This window comes from Labrus bergylta, chromosome 9 (genome assembly GCF_963930695.1).
Source record: "Labrus bergylta chromosome 9, fLabBer1.1, whole genome shotgun sequence".
NCBI classification, from domain to species: Eukaryota; Metazoa; Chordata; class Actinopteri; order Labriformes; family Labridae; genus Labrus; species Labrus bergylta.
Window position 1 is genome coordinate 14,436,533 of NC_089203.1, and position 23,068 is coordinate 14,459,600.

The 23,068-nt window shown below is 39.5% G+C and overlaps 1 protein-coding gene across 2 annotated transcripts in view; it reads left to right on the forward strand.

Annotated features, from left to right (window-relative positions):
• Positions 1–23,068, forward strand: part of tsc22d3 (TSC22 domain family, member 3) — a 56,386-nt gene that overhangs the window by 1,721 nt on the left and 31,597 nt on the right. The window lies entirely within an intron of this gene.

Genomic DNA, 23,068 nt, shown 5'->3' on the forward strand with positions numbered 1-23,068 from the left:
CTGCAGTTGTTTTTTTTTTTACCATCACTCCATGAACTCCCAAACCCCAGCCAGCAGTCAATGTATAGTTGTACTATAAAGATGTAATATGATGTACAATCTTACTGGCTATCTGGGTAGTAAAATGCATGGATATGATGGGAAATACGGTTACCTTTAACAACACATACCTGTTATCTTAAGAGCAACCTTTGAATGTCATACACTCTGTAGATGCCGTCATTCATTTAAACTGGAGATATACAGTATGTCAGATGTATGTCAGTAGAAGTACATTTTGTTATCAGGCTGTTACATAGTGTTATGTTGTAACCATACCATACCATAAACTGTATGTTACGTTTATGGTATGGTACAGTTGGAGCTTGATGTCAGTGCTGAACTTTACAACCTCTCTTACCACTACTTGTCAAAGGTATTTTATTCTCAAGGTTACGTGTATTCAAAGCAACAGACTGACTACATTTTATGATGTTGATACTGTTCAAAGTTCTCAAACTCAGATTAGAAACATATTTACATTTTTTGTCATTACAACTCAATGATTCACTTTTCCTAGTTGTTGTTGTTTCCCAACCAAAAATAATAGAAGAAAATCAAGTGGAAAAAGGCTATTAGGCACAAGTTTTTAAAGTTAATGCTGTCTGGAGTTTGAATTCCTTCAAGAACAAACTTTATATGTGTGATAATTATCAATGTAGGCCTATATCAAGTTAAACTATGTTTGTAATGACATGTTCCATTGAAGAATGCAACATTTTAAACACTGTTCCTGTCTTCTTTGGACACTGCACGGACACATTGGAATACATCAGTTATTTACCATGCACTGACACTGCTCAGGCTGATGACAGTGATGATCTTCCAGGCCCCAAAAAACTGCAGCATTTTGCTGTAAAAAGTCACTACTTCCAAACTCCTGGGCTGAAGTGATTCAAAGTTTCATGTTTATTATTTTTAATACCTGGATCAAGACAGTCTACAGTAGACATTACTTATGTGTGAAAAAAACATCATGTTCAGGCTTTCAAGAGAACTTACCGCCACTTTATAGTTGCATCTGTTGCGTTGCATAACAGCTGTTTAAACGCTCATCAATCTAACACCTTTTGAGGTGATTTTGTTTGTGCTGTGGAGCTCTATTACTCAGTGAAGGAACTGTCTGTTCTTGATTATTTAATGATAGCCAGGGCGTGTCATTAAGATACAGTTTATAATAATTAAGTAGGATAAGGGGTGAAGAAACAAAGCTTTGAGAACCAGAAACCAGAACTCCCTTTTGGCAAAAAGAGGAAATGACTTCAGAGCAAATAGTGCTTTTCAAAGAAACATTGAATGTCAGGACATGCTCCTCACATGAACTTAGACTTCGAATTATACTTGTGTTTTCTCCAGTGAGTAATTTTTCACAGCATTCAGCGTTTACACGATTATAAATTGAATAATGTCCGCTGGCAGGTCTTTGTTAAATGTTACACAAGCGTTCTTTTTGCTCACATCTCTCTGCCTATACTCAAAATGATACCGCTATAATTTAGCAGCTTCCTCCAGTTTGTCTTGATTGTTTTATTTTTTAATAGTAATGAACCAATAAAGCCGGTATATATATTTTTTTATTTCAGTTTAAAATGTAACAACAGTAAGACTTTATGAATTACCTCCAGGTTATTTAGTCCAATCCTTTCATTTCAACATGTCTGGCTTCATGTGTTCACCCCTGGCATTGTCCATTGTGACCACGCATCGGTCTGTGTCGGTTCAACTGTTCAGTCTTACAAGTCTTAACGCCAGAACACTTTGTTTCCTCGAGTGGGAATCACAGACACGGATCATGTGGCTCAGGCTTTCTCGCCGGATTAAAACATTGATTTCCAAAGTGTACCATTTTTCGCCTTTCCATGCAGAAACACAAACGCGCTCATTCATTCACACATGTACCCGCATCCTAATCCTGTCAGTTGAAACAAGAAAGCCGCTGAGCTGAGCTGAGGTCTGCAAAAGTTCAGACATTTTTGTTCTCGATTGCTCGCTTTAGGAGGGGCCCTGGCTTTGGTTGAAAGCCTGGCTGAGGTTTTTATACTGTGACCTCACCTTGGGTGGTCAATCTGCTGGGCGGCCATCACTCTCATTTGCCACTTGTTAACAGAACAAAATGTTCGGTATGGCTTGAGGAAGCTTGCCAGGACATATTTTTTGGGCTTGAATATCAGTGTGAGGCAGTGGCCAGCAAACTTGTTATGTAAATGATTCAAGGGTTGAGAAAATGTGCTGCAAGGAGGATTTGAGCTCATAAGTCTTATTTGGCGTTTGAGGCCAAGCCAGAAAGACATCAGGGGGCTGAATATGTGATTTCCTAAGGATAAAACCAGAGGAAATGTGTTGATATACTTTAGAGGCTTAGAAAGCTACACTCGGCTGGAAGGAGAAACCATTTTCTTGCACACCTTCACCCCAGTCAATCAGTCAGTACTTAGCAGCCACTAAACACCCTCACATGGCAGGGTGAAGAGGGGTGAAGAGCCTGAAGCGATGACACAATGTTTATCACAGGGCTGCAGGGCTTTGGCCAGTCAGTCAGCCAGTCAGGCAGCCCTGAAAGAACAAAGAGAAAAGAACTTTGAGGCAGCACAGTAAGATGTGACAAAGTGTCAAAGACCTCATAAAAGGAGTTTTCTCTGCAACAGCATCAAATGTGCACCTTTTTAGCCTGTACAAAGCAGAATGACAAGATAACAAAGAGATAATGTGAAACCTGAAAGAGACAAAACAGAGTTTCACGAAGAGAGGGAGAGCTTAACACCAGTTGCTAAAGTGTTGTCAATGACAAGAGCGCTGCTTATAGGCCAGAAGTAGACCAAGGATGACATAACTTTGTTTTTCTTGCTTCAGGTATGTTGAATCAAATAGGGAGAAAGAATGTTCCAGTCTGTGTGAGAAAGGCATGGAATGTTATGTCTGGCCAAAAAAAATGTCAGTGAGTCTGGAGGTAAGTTTGCATTCAAGTCTGTGCTTTTAGAGACTAAAAATGATAGAAAAGAAAGCTCTCTGATGGATGAGTTACCCTCTTTGACAAGGTTTGATATTCTCCTGTGAAATGACTATTTATCAAACACATTGTTGCCATGGGGACCCAGGTCTGGTTACTGTGCTAATAGTATTCCTCTCTGGCCTGAGACGATCGCTGGCTTTTGGCTTTGGTCCACTTGACTACTGAACATGACCTAGCCCTCCCACAATGCACTGTAGACAGAATCCAGCTGCGTCAGAGTCCAAACTGTGCTGTGGAGCTACACTCTGTGATCAAATTTCAACCACAAAGCAGTTCTGCCACAAAACCAGTATTCAATCTATCTACTAGGAATCCATGCAAGTTTTACATTTTGCGTAACGGTTAAAAAAAAAGCAATCTATGTCTCTGTCACTACTAGAGAAGCTTTAGCAACCCAGGGGATGTTATAATACAGTTTTTTATTTTATTAAATGAAAGTGGATTGATTTTCTTCAATTAGGGTTAGGGTTAGGTTAGGTTCATTTCAAACCTTTATTTATTCTCGAAAGGACACTGAGGTTTCCCTCATTTTCCAATGCCGTCAAGATTACAAGCACAACAAACACTCAGAATCAGTGACAAAAACCACTGAGATCAAGAACTAAAACAGTTACAATTTGAAACAAAATGGTTCGAAGGTTAACCCCTAACCTTACTTCTGAAAAACCACCTTCTGTATCTTGAAAATGACAGTAGAGTGTCCTCTTCAGTTCATTTCCATACAGCTCACACCTGCGCCTTTATCTCCTATTAGTCAAAGTGGAGCTGAATACAGGGCACGTCAGCGTGCTCGGCCTCTGATGGTAAACTATTTGCATAGAAGACTTGGAAGCAAATTGATCCACCGATTTGAAGAACACCAACAAGGATACTTATTTGCCTGTATTCAGCCTATAGGGCTGAATTGTGTGCTCATGGAGTTTATGATTTGATATATTAAATGGGAACAAAGAGAAGGAGGGAGTGAAATGAATGTAAATTGCTGAAGAAGAAAAAAAAAAGGTAATATTTTGGTTGTAAACTAATGAATATAATGAATGAATAAGGCTGGCATGAAAATAAGGTAAAGAAAACCCAGTTACCCCTGTTTTCTCTTTAATATTTACCACATTTCCCAGACAACAGTTATATAATCATGATAAAAAGAGAAAATCTCACAGCACAAGACACGCTCATAACAAACATGCAGCACAATAACATATTAATTATTGCACAAGCTGTTACAATCTGAAACAGACCTTCACCAGTTTTGAAATTCTAATGTTGCATTCCTTTCATTGTTGCAGTTTCCATGGTCTTTCCCAGGTTTCCCCACCTAAAGAGCTTATATGTGTCAAAAACATCTTTGCTGATAAACAGAACCTGTGTCCAATAGTTTATTTTCTTTAATCCAAGCTTCTTTTTTCTTTACAATACAGTGGGAAAAACTACGTGTCCCACGCAAGTTTGAAGAGAGTTACATAAGTTCTTGGGTTACAGGTGGCCAGGCAGCGGATGTAAACAAAAAAATGGGGGGATTAGCAGATAGAGAGCAAACGGAAGGATGCTGGGGTGGGAAGAACACATTCATGGCCAGGCAAGCCTTAGGAGCAAATCCTGAACAAACAAGAGACCATGAGGGCGAGGTCTGAGCAACTGTCAGAGAGAGAGTTGCTCAGAGAGAGAGAGAGAGAGAGAGAGAGAGAGAGAGAGAGAGAGAGAGAGAGAGAGAGAGAGAGAGAGAGAGAGAGAGAGAGAGAGAGAGAGAGAGAGAGAGAGAGAACAATGGAAAAAGTCAAAGGTATAGACAAACAGCCAGACAGGAGGCTGGTGCAAAGACAAAACATAGACAGGACCTGCTAAAAATAGTGTGCTGTTGACACTGGGTGGACAGATAGAGGTAGACTGCATACTTCTGTGGTAAAAAAAAAAAAAATCTCTACCTGTTACTATGGCTTGAGGAAGTCTTTCTTTACTTGCATGAGGAAGTAAAAAGTTTCAACAAGTGTTTGTTTTATGGTTGTTTTTACGAGTTTCCTCAATTACACAGGCGTTGACTACTTCTGTGTTTAAAAGAAACATTCAGGTAGCAACAGATGGATGCACAGAGAAAGAAAATACTTGATATTAAAACTGCTTTATAGATATATATATATACTTCTTCTTTGTGTCACTGTGGGATTCACAATGATGGCTTTTTAATGGACCTCTTGAGTTATGGCTTTGGTGTGCTGTGAGTGAATAGGCTGCCCTTCATGTGGTGCCAGAAGAGGCCTAACCCCCTGCAGAATACTTCATGTGCAAGTGTTTGTATGTGTGTTTGCATACTTGTGTTTACTCTTCTACGATAGCACTGCACACTGTATACTGCCTGTTTGTCGTTGATGTCCAACAGTACAGTACGGTTGATCATTTTCTCCAAACAACACACCTTGCACTGCAGCACACTCACATCAGGGTCTGTCAACTTGCTTTGTACCATTCATACCAATGCTACCTCCCGTGTAAAGGTTTTCCTTTATCACCACTGCTGTGGTTTCATGTTTGGTTGCCCTGAGCAACATGTCAAATTGTCGCTTTCTGTTCATTGTTTACGGTCTCTGTATTGGTTTTTCAAATTTCTTCCCCCTTTTAGGAGTTATGTAACTTGTTTGTTTTAACCCAACAGGCTTGTCGTTTTCATTGCAAGGTGCATCAGAAGTGATTATGATAATTCATTATAGAAAATATATTAATGCAAATTAAGGTACTTTACTTTGTTTTTCTAATCAAATTTATTTCAACTTATGTGTTTGAACAAATGTGTTGATTAACGCAGAGTGATAAAAATGAAAAGCCTTAAACCAACGATGAACTTTTCCAATTTTCCAATTATTATTTTTTTCTGCTAAAGCCTGATAAAGCTCAATATACAGTATTAATACTGCTGAAACACATTAATGACCATGAGAACTGATGTTTATCCTGACATGATCACAAACACTGTTCTATTGCCTTTAAGTATTCCTATAATGCCACTTTAGCAGATGAAAATAGTGCCACCAATTACATTTTATCTTTGTTTAAGAATTATTATTATTTGCCAAAAACTGAAGTACCCATCTGTTTTTTGTTTTTGTTTTTTTTTCTTTAAAGAAACAGCAGGCAGGAATGAGTGTGACTGACAGCACAGAAGTGTTTAAAGAGGATTAATGATTTGTTGTTTTTTCTTTTGGTCTCTAGTTGTAAATAATAAATAATGTTTGAATAACCTGAAATAAATATAATTTAAATATAATATAAGTCCTAAAGTATTTTTGCCAACAGTGTACTCCTCAGTGACAGCCAGCTGCAAAGGTCAGGATGATGAATCACCAGTCTGTCTCCAAGACTCGAGACACTCCCTGTCAGCACACACACACACACACACACACACACACACGCACACACACGCGCACACGCACGTGCACGCGCACGCACACGCACACGCACACGCACACGCACACGCACACGCACACACACACACACACACACACACACACACAGTACAGCGTACAGTAGATAAAAGTGACCCACAGCATTATTGAGCAGAGGAATCCAGCTAAGCTCTTCCTTGAGTGGCACAAAGGAGTGAGAGTTTGTGCCAGAGCTGGATTATAAATCTATAAGTAACACATCGAGGTAGACCTCCAAATCCAGTCCTCCACATCAGAGAGAGTTGGAAAAGTCTGGATTCACAGCCATCTATTTTGCATTTGGCACAATAAAAGTGAGAAAATGATCACAAAGGTATTTTTGGACAAATAAAGATACAATGAAAAGCCTAAATCTTTGGATTTTACAGCAAAAACTACTCAAAACAAACACATAGTACACCCTGAAATATGAATCAAACTTGAAACATAACCCTTTAATAAAACAAAAAATAAAATCACTTTATTTACTGAACCAGCATCGGGTACTTTCTGGATTGCATAATGGCAATTTGATGATTATTATCATGCTGCGGTTATAAATCCTAAATATTCAAGTGTCAAGGAAATACCCACTAGATTCTCTTGTGGTTATGAAACATAATTTGTCCAAAATAATGTTGTGGTTTCGGATGAAGACTCTTTGTACTGAAGCCCATGAGGCTCAGATCTGTAACATAAACAAGACTTGTTTAAAATGGGAAAGGCCATAACAAATAGACATGAAGCCAAAGTTAAGGATCTCCTTTTCTATCAGAATTCAGACACCTGCAATAAAAGGAGCAGATGCTTGGTAATATTTCAGAACAACAACAAAAATAAGTGTTCAAAAAAAAAAAAGAGTCAACGAATACATCATGTGAGGGACGCAGTACAACAAATCCATTATTATCTCTTTTTTTGTGAAACTCTCTTTGTCCTTCTCTTGTTTAATTGCCACATATCCCTTTTTTTACTCTTCGTTTCTCTTTTTGTCCCTTCCTCTTTCTCTTTCTTTTACATTTGACCATCTCAGTCATTCTAGTTGGCAGCTGCTGGACTTACATAAGTTTTAATGAAAGTGGGGGTTGCATTGACCATTGCTTTTACTCACTGCCTTATCAGTTTGGACCATGACTATGGCGCCGATTAAGATAATAAAGCAGCCTGTCAACGTTTTCCACAGCACACACTCCCACACACACACACACAGCCCTGTACTTAAGCGTGAGTAATAGAATCACAAACAACAAACATCTTATAATTACACTCTTTAAATAGGCATTAGACTCTAATGCAGCTTGCATAATGCTTGATATCAGGCTGCAGCTTGCACACAACAATAGCCTACACCACAGCATTTGTCAGGCAACGGAAAATATTTGTCCCGCCTATAGTTCATGCTGAAGAGTGTAGATACATGGAAGCAGAAATGATGGAAGAATACCACCCAGGCTGAGCTACACTACACAGACTGCTGGTAAGAGGGCAGTTAAGGTTTTGTTCTGAGCTACTTTATTAGCATAAATTCTGTGTAGGAAGTGAGACAATGTAACCTGCCCTACTACTACAGTCACAGCCACATTCAACTAAGGCTTGAGTTAGAATCAGTTGATCTTCAGTGGGAACTTATTATTGTCTTTTTCCAGATCCATGGAAGAACACTAATTCAGCCCCCCTTGATATATAAGCAACATGTTGTTTCTACCAAATCATCAAATACACCAGCTTGGTCTGTTTCAAATATGACAATCACGGTACCACTCTGAGCCAGTTAAGTACACACAGGGAAAGTTATCAATAATACATATTCAATGCCTATCATTCATTCAAAGTAAACGATACTAAATACAAATCATCCGGCCTTATGTTCAAAATAAAGCTTGCTCAAAACCACTTCACATTTTATGACTTTACGACATTCAACAGAAGAAACGTGTGGTTAAAGTCACACAATGGTCCCCGTTTTGATAATGTTCAAGCACAAACACGACTTATTTACGTTAAAGCAGCAAAGATACTTCCTTTTGTTTACAAAAAACAAAAGACCATAGTTTGGGTTTGAAAAATTATATATATATGCTGCTTATAGCTAACATAGTTACATCACTTAAAAAGATCTAAAATGAGGAATCTTATCAAATTACATCATCAAGGTCCTCTTAAAACAATAACCTATAGAACACAGGGACATCAAATGAAGCTTGGTGAGTACCTAAAGTGTCATATTTTGTCATGGGTTACTTACACAGCTGTCATATTTAATGGCATAGGTTGAGAATGGGCTGACATATTTTAAGTTTGCAAAGTAAAAGAAGTTGTGTAAAACTTCATATTTCCAGTATTTATTTTTCATTTTCCACAGGATCCCCTGAAGAGCCACATTGGCTTACATGTTCTATCTCATTCTTATTCCATCCGCTTCTCTCTGTTTCATAATCCTAAGTGAACTTGCCCCTCACTGACTATGTTTTTTTTCCCCTTTCCACCACAATAGTCTGCTTCACAATGCAGCCAGGCAATGCTTTCATGAAGCAGGCGAGTGCCAGGCCTATCATTAGCCTATCTCATTCTTCCTGGGCACTATTCACACGCAGGTTGGGAACACGATGTACCCAACACAAACACACACACACACACACACACACACACACACACACACACACACACACACACACACACACACACAGATAGAGACACGTAAACTCTGGGAAGAGAAAAATGGTTGAAATGCAGGGAAATTAACTTGGAACATCACAGCTCACCTGTCCCTCACAAAAATACAAAGCACACCTTCATACACACTTACACAAGCACTCTCATGATGTCTTTACCCCTGCAGGGCAGAGAAACAGTATTAGACATACTTTAGGAACGCTGTTGCCTCAACCCATTACCTCGAAGAGCTCCTAGAGACTCCGGGAAAGAAAACAATTACCTCTCTGAACCTGTTCAGTTCACGAAAAGACACACTTTTTCAATAACATATGAAAGGGTACAGCACTGGCAAACACAAGTTCTATTTTTGTATTTACTAGACAGCTTTCATTTTTCTCCTGAATGTACTTCTGTCTTTGCCAGTAAACAAATCAGCAGTTTTTGGGTGGATGTGTTCATTTAAGAGCCAAAGGTTTCCCGAACATTACCCTCATGTTGTGCAATGAGGGAAAAGGGTAATGAGTTTAGTATTAAAAAGCATGGAAGTACATAGCTTCACTCAGGGATGATATGTCAAACTTAGTGAAGCACCATTATGCTGTTTTGGCCCATTAAACAATGATGTAATGTGGATGTTTAAAAGAAATTAGTAATTGGATTCTTATTGGATTCTCTGACATCTGCGTCCCATCCTGCGTCCCGATCGTATCTTTAATTTAATCTGCAGTACCCGAGTGGCATTTTAACATTTAGTCCAATCAAATCTTTCCGAAGTGTTGCCCTATTTTGAAAGACGCATCCTGTGTTGTACTGCCATCTGTAATTGCATCATTAAAAAGGGTCTTTGCACAACATTGAGAAGATACGGAAAATAAGCAAGAGACTATAATGCTGTCAAGTGAGGACACCGAGTCAACAACATGTTGTGAAAGCAGCTCACACCTTCATGCAATGACTTTGTGTCATCAGATGTATCCAAGTATGCAAAAGAATGTTATTATATTGAAAAAAAAACATTATTTTTTCCCTTAGGCAAGGGTAGAGCTTGGCAAAGAAATGTAAGGTCATATAACTGCCACTTTGAATTACAGTTTACAGTTTACATGCTCTTAATAGAGCCAAGTGACTGGCAAATCCTTATGAACCATAATCAAACTCTGACTTTAGTCTAATGAATGTGGTTTCCTGTTTGTTCCTCGTGAGTCCAACTTTCCAAGCTCTCATTGGCTTCAAGTGTTCATGCTAAAAAAAAAAAAAAAAAAGTGAAGATGAAAGAAACTGAAAATGTAGGAGAGGTGGACAAAGAAAACAAAGAGCAGAACTTCAATTTTCTTCTGTGATGACAATGCAGTTTTTTTTATAGTGAGTCACTGCCTACACATAACTGATTATATCAGCATTTCATTGCACAAAAACATGGCTCTTTATGACAATAAGATCACCCCTAATCTAACTTAAACTGTAAAAAGGAAAGGCTAAAGGTCTGAGGTCTAATTTGGTTCCAGTTGCAGACAGCGGTAGCAGAATTAAAAGATGGAGCCGTTCTACAAAGCTCCTCTTCTCTCTCTCTCTCTGGATCCCCTTTCTGGCAGACAACAGCCGGCAAGAGAGAAAAATGACCGTGCGTGCCAAGTTCCAGTGAGTCTGTGATTTTTTTTTCTCTTTTTCTGGCCGCTCCCCAGCTCTGAGAGAAAGAGAGGCAGATACAGAGCGACTCTAATGAGCGAAAAATAACAAGACGCATCCCGTCCAATAAGGCCTCACTTCACGTCTGTCTTTGTGTCACTGTTTCTAAAAGAGGCTGTCGTACCAGGGAGCGTCCCGGGCTAGTCGTGTGTATCTGATTAAGTCTCCCTCCCTCCTGCAATCTAACTGTGCCATCACGGGGAGCAGTTAACACCAGTGACATTAGACGACCTCTTTCAGCATTCTTTCCAGTGTGGTGTCACAGACAGGAGAGAGTCATAGATCATCATTATGTTTGCATGCTCGGGTGTTTACACAGTACAAGAGTAGGCTATCCTCTTATTAAATGTAATAGAGATCTTGGCAAGAAAATGTACGGCTCAGTGAGGAATGTTGTTGAATGCTTGAACTCTCTTTTCCTCCATTTCTTCCTGTATTTCTCCAAACTCGTGCCCTCCTTGCACACATCAAACAGATTCCATCCAAGGCTGCTGTCCACGTCCCTGACACAAGCCTTTCAGCAGGCCTGCGATGCATACAAAGACCTATTTGTGACTCGCCTGAATACAAGGTGTCACATAAGGGGAAGTGGAGCCTGCAGAAGAAGGGAATTTATGTAACACTCGAGGTCAGGAACTTTCAGTAGTTCTGAGCAAATGCCGTGGAAGTTAGGTGGGGTCAGGAGTGTTGATATATATATTTTTTTTGCATCAGTGCTTTTCTTTTTGCATACAGCTTAAGACTGACAGTTGACTCCAGCTTCACCTCAACTAACAGCTCACGGCTCGGCAAAGGTCAAGTGAGACAAGACATGAGTAAAGTAAATATTATATTGGACAAAACAGGGATGTACTTCAAGTGATAGATGGGTTTGATCTTGGATGCCATTTTTAAATTGTGTACCCCTGAAGAAACAGTTCACTTTTTAATCTTTTATAAAATCCTCACATCTACAGTCATAGTTACTTGAGAGGTGCATGACTGTTTTCTCTCCCTTTCCTACACTTCTCTATCTCTTTCCTCACCCTGCCTGACCCTGATGTTTTCACTGATGAATCACTCTCAGGCTTGTTTAGCATAATTTAAGCACTGTTTTGCTATAGGCTTACATGCCAGGGTCACGCTGTGTGGGAAGAAAACAGTGTACAAATCTGTTATGAAACTCTTATTTGTTTTTGGACGTTGTTGAGTCGTAAGGATTCTTATGTTAAAATTTGACCTTAAATCTACTGATGCTGCGTATGGAGCATGTAGGAGAGCTGGAGTTTCTTAAATCCTCTGGGAAAAGAAGTGCTGAAATATATGCAGAAAAGAGCAGAAACACACCAAATAGACATCTAATAAGCACCAATCTAATCTAACAGACATGAATAAAATGGCAAAACTTTGGCTCAGTTTTTGATATGAAAAACAATCTTTCCATTATGTCCTGCATGGAACAATTTAACATCATCCAAATAAGTGTATTGTTTTTTTTCCAGTTATAGCCCCCATATTATTTCTATTTTGGCATGAAATAAAAAAGAGCGATAAAAAACATGAGGGTAATGGTTCATGAGGGTTGTCTCAAGTTTGACCGGTCAAAAGTAGAATGTTCTGACTCTTCATCCATGAATAATCTATTGTAATGGCTGAATGCTCCTTCTGATTTCCAAGACAGAGTCCTGTTCTCACCAGAGGTTACATAATAAACAGACACACACACACACACATCAGTGCGCAAATGTTGGCAAAACACTGTCAATCCTTCCATGTATTTTGTTTTCCCCCAGGATTTTATCACGTCAGTCATCATTCAATCATGTTTTAATCTGATCTTTCTGGTGGTTTCAGTGAGGTGTATTTCTCTAGTGTTCCTTTTGTTCCTAGGCCCACTTCCCATCTCTCTGTAGGGAAAAGGATGCTATTGTAGCTCATACCAGTGGGAAATTTAGAGAAACACCCTGATAAAAAAAAAAAAACACAAAGTCTGGAGTTGTTTTTCTATGACAGCCAGCGAGGGGTGGATATGAAAGAAAAAATAAGCAGGATATTTCCTCCTATTCAAAGTCAAATAAGCTTTCTAGAAAGAGATATCAGATTCAGACGAGCCAGGGCAAGTCCCTGTGTGTTTTCTCTGCAGTGATATCTAAGCCAGTGCATTGAAAACAGTATCACTGATAATACCCTCTCCCGGGGCCCGTCTTTTTAGGAGTCTCTCATTTTCTCCTTATGTTGGCAACTTAACTGGAGTTTGCTTTTTATTGAAACCGATGGTAACAAATGCAAGGATTCATATTGGGTGGTCAACATTTAGCGCATACTTTGAATTTCTCTTTTGGGCATCTTTTGGGACTCCCCATTTTTAGACATGTAGGCCTATCAGACAAATCTCAATGTGCCATATTTAATTAGATATGATACATTTGTAACTGCTATGGATTTCATAAATTCACATACATGTGTTGTATTGAGACCTCCTGTGCTTTAAATCGATTGCGTATACAACACTTTATTCTTTCAAAAGTTCCAAGGCCATAATGGTAACAACATAAATTCAAAATACATTTTACCCTGCAGTGATAATCTAACAAGTCAATAGCACCTGCTGTTACAAACACAATGAGATGTGCAGTGGGGCAGATTAAGGACTTAGATTCTGCTTACCATCATGATCCTGTGATAAGAGGCTAACACATTTTGCAGATGTCTGGTACTGTTTCTGCTGCACAACATCCTGAACACACTCTATTATGTGTCTTCTAATAAACACAGGGAAGGGTTTGATCTAGCATACCTAACTATTACTTATCTTTTTTGGACTTATAAGATAACGCTTAATGATAGTGTCCATAGTTCCCTGTGCTTTGTTACCTTTCCTCTAGGTTTGCTATTTCTACAGTGTAGCAGCAGTTTTCATAATCCCATACGGAGGAATAAGTAAATGCTGGGTCAAACTTTTTTTTTCATCTGATTAGGTTTTATTTCTATTTTTCTATTAATTCTTTATCAGTCTCTCTCTCTTTTAAATACACCAGCATACCCCCACACATCTCAAGGTAACCATGTTTTCTGTCAGTTTATCTAAAGAACTGGGAGTACAGCCAACACCTCCTATCAGAGGAAACGTTGCCTAACAACAGCTGTGAAAGCCCTCTCCTCCCCTCCCTCTCTCTCCTCCTCTCATTTTCTCTTCCTCATTTTTGTATTTTCCTGTTTTGGTGTTTGGTAGCTTTCTGCTCAGTCTTTGATACAAAGTGAGGGGCTGTCCTCAGGGCCGCAGGGCCCAGACACACACACACACACACACACACACACAGTATCTGGTGAGCTGATGAAAGGCCACCTCTTGGATGCTTGTTATCGCCCTAATTTGTGTGTCTGTCTGCCCCATTGTTTGACGTCTTTGGATGTTATGTTTCTTTTCTTTTTTGCAGACACACAGCTCAAACAGCAGAACCAAAATAGAAATGGAAACAACTAGAAACAATATTGGAAATATTGTAAGATCACACAGAGTCCTTTTTACCCAAATGCAGGAAATATGACCTACAATGTGGTTGGCTGTATCTTTGAAGGAAATGCGCATATCTTGCTGCATTTCCTTTAACTTTCAAGGGCGTGTTAAGAATTGTTACCGTGCCCTAACAGAGGTCATTTAAGTCATATATATTCTTAATGATGTATGCTCTGTTACACACATACAAATGTGTATATGTACACACAAAAGTCTATCCTCTGCATTTTCCCCTTTGCAGTATAAATGAGAAAACACCTACAAGTCACTACAAGTCTCTCCTTGACTATAAGCACGAAAACAGGTCGTAGATGATCTTTTCTACATTTTTGGTTGTATGTTTTGAACAACAGAACTGGAGGGAATGATGGGGCATCATTTCTGTGTGTTTTCTAAGAAATACATTCAAGATCTAAGAAAACTTACTGAAATCACAAGCTTCAACATTTCTCGCCCTTACTCCTACTTTTCATTTGTATGCAGCTTTTCGTTGCATATACAGTGAAAAGTCACAAGCTCATTTTCCCTGAGAAACAAACATGCATGACATGGCAGCAACACCTGAGCCAGAACATGGGGTAGACAATGACTTGCAAAATTATGAGACAGGTCAGAGACAGGATAATAACCCCTGAGGGAGGGTTGGGCTGTCCTGAAGCTTGCCAGTCAGGTAGGATTTACTGCTCAGAGACTGTGTGAACAGACAAGAATAACAATGGCTGTTAGAGGAGGAGTGCAGCACAGACTGAGCGAGAGATACAGAGAACTTAAACAGAAGAGCGAGGCAGCATGGCGACTGATGTGCACAAGGTGGCAGACAAGATACAAAAGTTAGACCATCAAGTGAACCACTTATTTATGCTATTGAAAAATACTTTTTTTTTTTTAAAGGGCCACATTCAGTTTCTATTGTGAGTCTATCGAGTGTCTGTGTCGTAAAGGTTGGCAGCTTCCTTGCAGGCGCCACACTGTGTGCCTTCCTCTGCGGTTGGACTGTAATTACAGTCGTACCAAGACAGAACACCACAGTCATTATGATGGTGAGATGAAGACAATCAGGAACAGGCTGAAAAACAAAGATAATGACTTATGGTTTTAACTCTGATGTGTGTGTGTTCGAAGTGTGCATGTGGTATTACGTACATGTCAGGAGTCATGTGGGTGTGGGAACCTGTGACATACCCAATTTTTCTTTCACTTCTGCAACTCCTGAAACAGTTCCTTAAAAAAAAATGCACGCAAAGCAGACATTAGTTTCAGTTGTAAGTCCTGGCTGAATTCATTGTCATCAAGATGTCAACATTAATACAAATCCCTTCGCTTCATGGAAATGCATAATGAAGACACAAGTTCTTGCACTGCACTCGTACACTGACAGGCAAGAAGCTCTGTGCCCTATTTATCTGTCATGGATCGCAAAAGATCCCATAAATGTGTCAGTCCAAATTTAATTTGCTTCATACTTAAGATATATCATCACATATACATTGGTATTGTTGAACCACAGCTAGATGAACCCAATGAAAGATAGATGTTTTTTAAGGTAATATATAAAGATATACGTAGCTCCAACTTTGTCAGACAAATATGCTGGCAGTAAACTGCTCTTCTGTGCACCACAAAGCCAAGCCTGGCATATTTCTCCTGTTTCATGATGCCCTGCGGCGTGCGCTTGTGCTTTTGCATTGCTGAAGCCAAACACAACCCTGGATCAGTATGCAGCTCCAGAACGCTGGGCCTGTGTTTTTGACCCTCTAGACCTCTCCCGCTCTCATCCTCTCTCTGATATCTTCTCTGGAAACATTATTTTTTAGGGTCTTGGGAACAAATTTGAATGTTTTGTTACTCTTAGCACGTAACCCTGCATAAATAAGAAGCATTGTTAACTTTCCCCCTTACACCTTACCACACTTCATTGCTTGTGGGAACCTGGTCGTTAAAACTCTCTGATTTGAGTATGAAGATAATGTGACAGCTAACTGGCTCACAAACACTTGCTTGCGTGGGCAAATCTGTCCATCTTCAAAACAATAAAGGACTCTTACGCACTTGTCGTGGCGGCTGAGCCAGATCTGATTAGAGATTTTACGTCACTAGGTGATACCTTTCCAGAAGAGCGTAACGATCTTCTTCTTGTTTTTGCGCCATGCACTTTCAAGAAAGGCTGTCATTTCGATTGGTGGGACCAAATGCCTGTCTAAAACTGAAGTCATTAAAGTAAAAATCAAGCATAAACGGAACTCAATGCTTGAAAGGTGTCATGATGGTGAAACATCTGTTTGTTATTTGAGAATGTGATATTTGGCCTGTTAAACACTTGAAATCCACACGTCCACACATAGACAAAAGAGACAGTGTGTAGTGCATGTGCTTGCTTGTCTGCGTGCATTTGTGTGTGTGTGTGTGTGTGTGTGTGTGTGTGTGTGTGTGTGTGTGTGTGTGTTTTATCTGCATACATCTGACATCAAATGCGTGCCTATGCAGGTCCATTTTTTTTGTATAAATGTTTTGATGCATACTGTCCTTTTCAGCATGCAAACAATACGCTTGCAGTACTATCTGTTGTTTCTTATGCTTGGATGCACACCTTAACTTGAATCGGAGTGTGTTTGTGTACCTGTGTGTTGCGTGCAAACAGATCCGATAGTGCTCTCTGCTTTCATAAGTGAACTTTGGACCCCTTGGGTACACGTTGGAGGCCAGCCAGTTCAGCCCACATTGTTTACCCAAGACTTTATACAAAGACTGGGAAGGTATAGCGTGTTAGCTGGCTCTTCTGTGCAACACAGGGAGATGACATCTCAGAAAAAACAATTTGTCTTGTGTACTCTCAGCTACTCCAAGTCCAAGAGTCGTTTTCAAGTAGTATTTCCTGTTTGTTTCTTGGAGCCGACTTGAACCTTTACTTTGCTTGTCAGCTAATCATCTGTTACAAAATCCTCACATTTAAAAATAATATTATCATGCAAAATGTTTGTTTCCATAAGAGATGAATGTATATATTTTTTCGGGCAGTTCCCCCCCCCGAGCCTTTTTGTTATTCAGTAATTATTCAAAAACGTTTTGTTTGTACAAATTGGAAAGTAGTGGCCCTATTAGAGTGATTTTTCAGCAACGACAACAAAACGTGCTCCCTTAATTCAAACATTTGCATTCATTGCAAAACAGCATCCTCAATGAGCTGTGGCTGAGAAGTGTTCTTTCAAGGAGAATCCCATTAGAAAAAGAGAGGCTCATTTGTTTAGTCACAAACACTTACTGCTTCAAGTGGCCTGAAAAACAAGACGGCTGGAAAAGACTTCTGCAAACTCAGTGAATATAATGTGTTGTCATACTGCAGATGCTTCTATGTTTATTAAGTTCAGATTGTTTTATCATCTACACAAGGTAAAAAGTCACTCCAAAAGACATTCATCTGAATTTCTGAGTTCAGCAGTGAAGCCAAATATCCTGAAGTCAAGTTCTTATCTGTTTCCCGTGTCCTCAACCTGGGTGCATGTCTCGTAATGGACTGTGACCAAGTGGAAAAAAAGAAGAAAAAACAAACTGAAATGACCAATCAGGGGAGCTTATAAGACTTGCGTCTTTGCCTGAGGGGCAGGCTTTTTGGCTTTTTGAAGGCAGGATAGGCTGGGGTTCCTGTAAAATCCCAAACACCCTCTTAACACAGCATTGGGCCAGGCTGGATATCACTAAGTTCCCGGTTTATTCAGATCACACAGCCGCTTTTGATGCTGATCTCTTCCTTTGACTAACTCACATCCTGAAATAGGGCTTTCTTGTTGCTCTTTCAAACCTGCTAAACGAATAACAATTATGTACACAAACATAGTCTAATATTTGAATAGAATTGCCTTCAAGATGTACAGAGAACTGGAGACGTTCCCACAATGAGACAGAATTGTTAGGAGACAAGTTGGGCACATGTACTTACATTGCAAGATGGTACACTATCATCAACTAAATATAGAGATCATTCATAAATAATAAAGAAACTATTGCAAAGACCTGATATAAATCATTATACACAGGTTAGCTTCACATCATAGAGGATACAAGTGAGTAAGTCTGAGTTAATGAACAGCTATGCATGCATCTCCACAGTTAAGAGTAAGACTAACGTAAAGCTGTCTGCGCAGTGACAGAGAAACTCTTACACATACCACTGGTGAGGAGCCCTATGGATTGTTGTATAACTGCATGTTAATAATTACAGATGTTGTTTAGCCATCGTGAAGTACATCGATCCAGGGCATATACAGAAGTAATACAGTGTAAGAACCCTGCTGGAGATAAATTATAGATAGTCCAAACTAATGAAGCTTGTCTGAGGAACAAGACTCAGTGATTTCAAAGTATTACATAACAGATAAAAAGTTTATTCTGGCCGAAGCTGGGAAAATATATGATGATGTGCATTCATCACTTGAATGGATCCTTCATGGATTAGTCATGAACTGCATACATACATTAATGAATGAACCTTCTATGGTATTACACAACCAGCAATGACATTTTTTTTCTTTTTCAACACATAGAATTTGACATTGTATAAAGATGAAAAGAATGACTATTCCCTCATCAGTTAAAATATACAGTAGTTGACATAGTATGATTTAATAAAGTTACAACATTTTTCAAACTGTTTCATCTTTAAATATAGAAATAAAGAACTTGTGAGTCATTTGACAAACAGGAAAAGCGTGTTCCTCGGTTACATGTACTTACTTTTATTCTGACAGGGCATCGACTTAACACTTAAAGATCCTCATTAACTTTCCAGAATTTCCCAGTGAGAACAGTGATGTAATAAGCCTTCACGTGGGTGGCCTACATCTGGATATACATTTCAGTTTTTTTCTTTACAGGAGATGGGGCTGCTTTAATTGCATTTTTTCTCATAAACGCTCCTTTAAGCTTTTCTTCTACCACACTACAACATAAAACCTTTAAAGGCGCATGGAAGTAGATATAGGTCCGCACATCTGCTCCTCTCGTTGTCTGTGTCGGCCTGTCCCCTGTCAGTGGGGGATCCTCACCACGCAGGCAGGCTGAGCAAAACATTGTGTACATGGTGTTCCCTCAGTCTTAAGCCCGCGTCTCTGTTCCCATGTGAGACACGGCTGTTCAGAACTATACTCTCAAGTTAGATGGCTTTAATTTGTGACGCCATTTCAAAAGGAGAGTTGCTAAATATATGGGAGTTACCCTTGGAGAGAGAATAAAAGCGGTCTGTGAATGGTTTTAATCCAACTGTACAGCCTAATTTATGTGCATATTTACATATGAACACAGCGTAGCTTGATGTCCAATGGCACAGATGCTGTTATGTGCAATCAATCTAACTCCTCAATAGACCTGCTGCTGAGATAAAACACATACAGTGGGTAAGATCCCTGGAGTGAACGTTAAAGATCTGGAGAGAACTTTCAGTACCAAAGAGAAGGTCCTGTTTGTATTCAAATTCTGGTCACTGATTCAATTAGTTAGACTTCCCTGTATGTGCGTCTACAGTATTTAAGTGTATACTATATCAATCCTGAAGTCTTTTCAAGGGCATTAAATGGTCTCACCTTCCGATGAATCTGAATACATTTCAGCCTTGGTTAAGAAATAAACTGTCTATACATACTGCACACCCTCTGCAGTATCATCTGTGTATTGCTCTATTATTACCAATAAGATTTTTCTCTCCTGAGTCTGAGTCTGTGTGGAAAGAGGAAAACTGATTGAATTATGATCTGAGTCATTCCTGTGGTCTTGTTGAAAGAAAATAAAATGATTTGTTTGGCTTGTAGAGATCAGAAGAGGGCAGGCTGATGAAACTTCCTCAGGCTAGGATGAGTAAGTTTGTTGAAATGCAGCTATGGTCACTGCTGTCTTTGACTTGGAGTCTATAGGCGTATACTGAGATTGAACTACTTTAGATACTGTCATTTTTACGCTGACATTACCTCAGTATGATTGCTGAATAAAAACTGAATAGGAATATGTAGTCTTGGAGCTGTCAGTCAACAAAGTGCAGTAAAGCTTTGGCCTGCCAGGGTTGCAAACAAATTCTTAAGAAGAAGTTCAGACACTTGTGTCAAACTTGAGAAGGTAACCATGACCATTGACTTTGCCAATCATGCTGCAATGAATCTGATGTAGTTGGCAATGCTAGCTGGTTCACTTTCATCCACATTGTGTCCACATAGTTTTCCCTTTCAGGGCGCGGTCACACTGGCCACACCGTGCCCGAACACGCTTCAACCCTAAAGTCCAGTTCGTTTGGCCAGTGTGGCCGCTCCGTACTGTGCTCAGGCACGGCACACTACCTTGGCTTTGGCACACTTCGGAGAGGTGTCATTTTGCGTCACTGGAAGCTCCTTTTCAGACTTAGAAATACAAAGATTTCCCATCTCAGGGGAAAATGAGGGCGGGATGCACGACCATTCAAAAATACTACCAGGTTTCTAATGATAAAAAGCTTAATGCAAATGGGTGAAGTATCCCTTTAACTTGGTACTTTCCTCATACAAATCATACAAAAAAAATCACTCACTAGATTTGATCAAACTATGAATTTTGAATGGAAAAGTTAAACATCTACTGTAGTAGAATTTGGTTCTTAATTTGTTTTTTAGTGTCTTGTCTCACTTAGAAACATCGAATGCTTACCGTCTTTAGCAATGACCGCCAATGACTCGTCTCGTATTATCCGTGGGAAATTAGTCATTGCTCCATCGTCATCTTGCAGGTGACAGCGGATCAGCTTTTAAGCTCAGCGGAGAAGCCTGCTGGAGTCTGTGGGAACGATTCTTTGTTTAGATGACACTGACGGCGAGAGTTTGCAGGGTGCCTATCATCCAGTTAAATCCAGACTGTGCTGATGAGGCCAGGCGTGTGAGAGCGAGCACGTATGCAAGCGTGTGTCCAACCACACACATAGAGACACAGGAAAACAAAAACACAAGCAAGCACACAAACACGCGCTGGGGGGGGGGCGGCTCATCCAGGCCCTAGATCCCTCCAGTGTTCCAGTTGCTGGTGACTTAGGTCACACAGCTGCAAGCTCAGGCAGGCTTACACATGGCAGGACAGAGAGAGGGGACAAGTGTTGAGATGGAAAGAGAGAGGTAATGAGAAAGAGAAGAGGACTACGGAACGAGGAAGTAAGAATGATGGCCAGAAACAAAGTAAGAATAGAAAGAAGGATTTGGGTTGGACCAAAGACCCCAAAGATTTTTTCCTTCCTGTATCAGAAATGGCTTCCAGCCTAAAATATTTTATCTGGTAATAAGTTTGTCAGTAACCAAAACTGTCTATTATAATTTATTATCAAATCAAAAATTCTACTTCTTTCTTCTTAAAACAATAGCTTGCAAAGAAAGGAATTAAATACTTTTTGGCTTCCTGTTTGAGAGTGGCAAAGAAGAACAGTGCGCTACTAGCTAACAGTTAATCTTCAGTTAAAACTAGCTAAATGTCAGCAATCACGTTATCCTTATAAAATATTGAAGGCAGTTTTTTTTTATTGTGATTTCACGTCTAGATCCCTGAAAATGATTAAACCCTGAATAAAATAGTTTCATGTAAAAAATTAGTGTTTCTCTGAAACTCTGGTCAATGCAGAACCTCACAGGAGGGTCTTGATTAATCTGCAGGTCACATTAACTAGCTCATTGCTAGCTTCTCAACTTGTTTTTCTCTGATTCAGCTGGCCAACAATGCAAACATATTGCATCCATACATGGTGAAAAGGCTCCAGCTCTGAAAAAAAAGAAAAAAAAAGAAAATTCTACGTATAATGTAAAATTCATTAACAACAAAAGGTATAGGTATCGGTCACAACTTAAGTCTAGGAATGGATACATTTTGGATACATTTAGAGAAGCAAAGACCTCCCAGATAAAATAATTAAAAAATATATTATATATCATGCTTAAAGATATTCTCATCTATTTTAATAGGTTTTTGACTTTCTCCTCTATTTGTAGATTGGAAAGCTACAGACTGACAGGAAATGTGGTGAGAGAGTAGGGGATGACATGTACCAACAAGCATTGGCACTGGCCTGGCATTGAGACAATGATTGAAACCTCTATACATGGGATCCTGCTCCAACTGAGCTAAACCTGAGCCCATTCATATCTATTTTTCTATTTGCACAGTTGCTCAAACTCTTGTTTAACTCAGGCAGACTTTTCTTTTTTCCTGTAAAAGCAATGAAGTGGTCTTTCTGTGAAGATGCTCAGCCATCATTTAACAGATCTATTTACTTACTGCACAGGCGCTGCGGACCTTCTCCATGACTGCCTCTCTGATTATGATGAATACACACTGTCAAACCAATTTTCAAAATGACTTATTGATGAGAACATTGTAGCCCAACATATGGCACAGTTAGCAAAAAAAAGAAACCTGCCAACATATTGCTGATAGCATGGTATAACTAGTGTACCGCCTTGTGTATAAATCAGCTTCCCAGCTCATACAGTAGATCTACATTTCTCAGCGTTTCAACACTTGAAGATGGATTTCAGAGCAGTATGTACCCATTAGTCTCACGTTAGCAATCCCCAGCTTAAGGCAACTCAGAAAAGACACAGCTACATAGAACACCACAGCTGAGGGTTACAGTACACTACAGGAACATAGGCAGATGAATATGGACAGATGGCAGTGAACTCTGTAACCTTTTGTCCTAGGCCTTGATCCAACCAACCATGTGTTTATCATAAGTGCAATGCAAATGACGGCCATCCAGACTTTTAGGTAAAACCATAC